Here is a 4,766-nt window from a genome sequence, read left to right on the forward strand (position 1 = left end):
CGTCGGCCTTCCTACACGCATGCGTCCGCCAGAATGCCTCCTTGGTTCGGGACGAAGCCAAGCCGATACATACGATAGGCGAAGGAAAGACCCCCATTTCATAGCGCCTGGGGAACGCAAGTTAGGATACTTTAACAGAACCTTAGGACTTATCTTAAGTTGGGCATCCCTGACGAGTTAGAACCAATCAATAGAATGAAATGAAATAATGGTAAGCCTAGGGCGACGAACATGGCTCAAGAGTGTCTATACAAAGCCCCTCTCTTCTTTACTCAAAGAAGCAATGCACCCTTTGTTTGAATGGTACTTGATTCATAAAGAACGATTTTTTTGAGGCCTCTATGCTCAATCGAATAAGAATGCTATACAGGCAAAATAGCCTTTTTCTGCTTTCTAAAGCAAAGGGGGAGTATTGGTCAGAAGTAAAGACCACACTCCACAATTGTCGCTCTCAGATATGGTCCTATCCTAAAATAAAGATCCTATCTTGCCTCCCTGAAATAAAGGGTTTTAACTACCTCTGAAGAGGCCTCCCCTTCCGTACCTACTCCGCAAGGTCTCGCTCCTTTCACTTCCTCTTCAACAAGATATGACCCTTTTAGTGGCTATAGTGGCGTACTTAGGTAATGAAATTCTCGACCAACCCTATCCCCTAACCCTCGGAGTGAAAAAGGCGCATCTCCCTCGGAGTCTCCATCCGCTTCTTCTCCTTCTGGAGCATCACTCTCCTTCCAGCCCCCTTCACGGGCAGTATTCTTATGTTCTTTTGTTCTTTACGTCTTGTATACCAATGGGTGATGAATCCACCGAGGACATGATGAAGTCGGAACCAGAGAAACCATCCAGGGAATTTTGGCCAGATCTAATACATATGGAGGTGTAGTAGACATCGACCAACCTGCTGCCATATCATATAACTAGTTGTAGGTAACTACAACCCCAAGGGTTTGGGGTATTCCTCCCCTTACCCGTAGGATTTTCTGAGCACATAATTAGTCTTGCTTAATAGTTATTAAGTGGTTAGATCTTCCTATTGATGTCGAATGGAGCACTATTGGGGGTGATGGAGAAATCCTAATATCCCAATAGAATCTCTGATCAGAGTGGAAAGGGGATTTATTCCTTTCTCGCTCTGATTCCTGGTTGGAACCCAGGCGCCCCCGACTTCATTTCACATTATGAATCTGGGATTACCTGTTAGGTAGAACTAAGATCTGTTGTTAGCTTCTTTAAGTCTTACCTTCTCTTTCAGCCGATTCAATCTCATCTATCTTACTTTGTCGATTAAGCAGCCCTGGAATCACTTTACTCTCGTGCATTTCGAGTATTCTGATAGGAAATAAGATATTCAAATAAATAATTTTCTAGCGAATGACTATTCATCTATTATATTTTCATGCAAATAGGGGGCAAGAAAACTCTATGGAAAGATGGTGGTTTAATTGCGTTGCGAAGAGAGATCGAAGACGAAGATTTTCTGACGCAGTGCGGGCACTGGATGGAAAAGACAGATAAAGGAACAACCCACCTGAACAACCAAGATGACATAAGGATTCTAGCTCGCGCCCACTTAGAGCAGATGGAGATTCTCGGACGGGGAAAAGCGGCACTCGACATCTATTAAACAAGACTAAGAACAAAGCCATACCATGCCCTCGGGAGAAAGTAGTGATGATTGCCATGAATGTTGCCCTCGAGGACGTGTACAAGAAGGTCTTTGCCGATTCCTATCAACATGGTGCATCTCTTAGTAGAGGGGCGTGAAAAGTGGAGACTTTGACTCGAAAGAGTAGGGACAGACTTTTGCATCAATCCTAGCTAGGGAAATCCCTGAATCGAAGGAAGAGTAAGCGAAAGGCTGCACATTCATTCGTAGAATAAGCTGTTGTCAGAATAAGCGCAGTTCAGAGGGACTGATTGATCAAGGTCTTACAGAATCTTATTTCATAACCAGGATTTACCCATGTGCAAACTGTTAGGAATGAGAAGCCTTCGTAGCTTAATGCACGTATTTAATTTATTCGGAGCTATTAGAGCGGGATCCACTTTTTGGGGAATATGAGTCGAAGCAATAACAAGAATATTTCTAGTAGAACATCTTTCACAATCCCTGGAGAGATGGTTCACTAATAGACCGAGGGATAAGTCATTCGACTCATTCACATCCAGATCTTGATTCACTTCCTCCAGCATTGGCTTCATTCTTACCTATGATATCCCCAAGAGCTAATTCTATAGCAGTTGCATCGGAGCTAGCTTGGAAAGAGAGGAGGCATCCTTATCTGAGCCGATCGTTAGCGTATTTCTTCTTCTCGAGTGAAGTAGATTACTCTTGCTCTTTGCGCTAGGGAGTCAGACTATGCTTAGTTCTCATTTATGTTTGCGTTGTGTGAGTTCTAGCTAGGAAGCAAGCGCCGCAAAGGGTTGACAGGGCAGCCCCATTCTATTTGGCTGGCTTTCTTAGAAGCTTTTCAAGATATACTCTCTCTGTCTATTGAAATCTGACAGAGTCTTCTTCCTGCTTATGCCCCGGGTGGGTCAAGTCTAATCTGTCTTTCCGGAACCGCAGTCATAATGAATTCTTTCATTTGAAAAGAAGCCTTTCAAGAAAAGTCAATATAGTTGCAAGTTGCTCGAGCAGTGGGTTGAAGCCTTGCAGGAGCTACTACAATTGCTTCAGCGGGAGCTGCTATCGGTATTGGAAACGTCCTTAGTTCCTCGATTCATTCCGTGGCACAAAATCCATCATTGGCAAAACAATTATTTGGTTATGCCATTTTGGGCTTTGCTCTAACCGAAGCTATTGCAAGAGCTCTTATCAACGGAGTCGTTTGGCACCTCGATGTCGACTCATCACATCCTGGGGTTGAAGAAGGTCCCAAGGGTTCGGTTGTTCGCCGATTCAAGTGGTACGTGAGTTGGGTTTAGAATGTCGTGAGACAGTTCGGTTCATGCGTGTCTGTGGGAGCAGTTTGTGCTAGCGTTTTGGCGCTCGCCTTATGGTTCTCAGTCCTCTTTCGCCGAGATGCCTTTTAAAAAGATTTTTTCCCGCATCGGAACAAGACCCACTATACTAGATTTAGCCAATTCGGGTGCGGATGGGGATTCCCCAATAGATTCTACAGATTCGGAGAGCACCCCTTCTCCCGAAGTTACGGGGTCATTTTGCCGAGTTCCTTCGACATGGTTCTCTCAAGTGCCCGGGCGCTAACGAGCAAGAAAAGGGGTGCGCTAAGGCGCAAAGGCTTTCGCGCAGCTGCTACGCCCTTGCTATGCCCTTATTGGAGAACGCTTTGTTTCGATTCGCGCAGTTAGATTAGAGATCCTGGGCGGGACATGCTCTATGTCCACTGATTCTGTTTAGTACAGTATAGGAATCCCTTGTTTGAGTGAGAGCTTCTAGAATGCCATTCATTTCGCAATAAGAAAGTTTTCCACATAGAGGTTGAAGCTACTTAAAGCGAGAGTGCATCCAAAAATTCGACGACCAATCCAGCAGCAATAAGGGAAGCGGCAAAAATCAGTGGATTCATGATGACGTTGGAGATGGGATTGCACGTGTTTATGGATTGAACGAGATTTAAGCTGGGGAAATGGTGGAATTTGCCAGCGGTGTGAAAGGAATAGCCTTGAATCTTGAGAATGAGAATGTAGGGATTGTTGTCTTTGGTAGTGATACTGCTATTAAAGAAGGAGGCTTTTTGGATTTGAAAAAAAAAAGAAACAACTTTGCTGACAATTACATATTTTTGATTTTGTCAGAAGAGTCCTCCGAATATTTTGGTCTTACATTAGTTTCGATATCTTTTTGGAATATGAAATTAACACTTACTCCCAAATCAAGCAACAAAAAGGTTCATAAAAGGAGATAAACTTACAAAATTCACAATTGAAAGTGAAAAAATAACTTTCGGTCAATGAAGTTCTGAGAATGAAATAAAGAAAACAATAACATCAGATGGAAGAAGAAAGTGAAAATAGGTGGAAGAAGAAAGTGGAAAGTAGTTTTTCTTAAGTCTACGCTGAAACACGTGTCATTTCAAATTTTTAATATTGTGAAAATACCCTTGATTGTACTACATAAGCTTCACGTATTAAGTGCATGTTTGGATGGTGATTTTCCATGGTATGGTACGTTATGGTTACCAAGGAAATCATGTTTGCTTTTATTATTTTCTAAATTTTATGGTATGGTATCTTTTCATGGTAACCATGAAATTCCTTAATTTTTAGAATCACTAATTTAGTGGTATCCCATGATTTTCTTTTTTCTTTTTTCTGATTATGTCCTTACTTAATATTATCTAATCCTATTTTATCTTTTACCCTATATTACTCCAAACCTTGATATATTTTTATTTTTACATTTTTCATCTGCACTGTTCTTCCCTCTGCGTGTTTTTTTTGTTCTCCCGAGTATAAAAGTTAAACCCGTATAATAAATAAAACTGTTATTCTGATAGTTGTACTGTAGTTAGTCCTGCATTATGGATATTGCACATGCTTTAACTAACACGAGGTACTAACTAAAGAGCAGGAGGAATATGTATACTGAACTTTGATTCTTCTTCAATAGGTAGAAAGAAAAAGACATTTTATGTTTAATAGGAACTGTTCTCCAAATGTCCCTTGCTTTACCAAAACTAAAGATACTAATAAATCCTATTTTGTAATGCATTTGATTACCTCAACCTAAAACTTCATAGGTTTCGTTGTTGTTCCATTGTTGATTACAAGACATATTTGTGATAAATTTGTAGAAAAAA

The 4,766-nt window shown here is 41.3% G+C and overlaps 1 long non-coding RNA gene across 1 annotated transcript in view; it reads right to left on the reverse strand.

The window, feature by feature from the left end:
* LOC107856580 overlaps window positions 1–3,971 on the reverse strand; it is an 11,147-nt gene extending 7,176 nt beyond the window's left edge. The window contains exon 1 of the long non-coding RNA XR_001670605.2: window positions 3,879–3,971. This is a non-coding gene — a long non-coding RNA (uncharacterized LOC107856580). The remainder of the gene's footprint in view (window positions 1–3,878) is intronic.
* Window positions 3,972–4,766: the final 795 nt, after the last annotated feature.

This window comes from Capsicum annuum, chromosome 6 (genome assembly GCF_002878395.1).
Source record: "Capsicum annuum cultivar UCD-10X-F1 chromosome 6, UCD10Xv1.1, whole genome shotgun sequence".
In the NCBI taxonomy this organism is placed as follows: domain Eukaryota; kingdom Viridiplantae; phylum Streptophyta; class Magnoliopsida; order Solanales; family Solanaceae; genus Capsicum; species Capsicum annuum.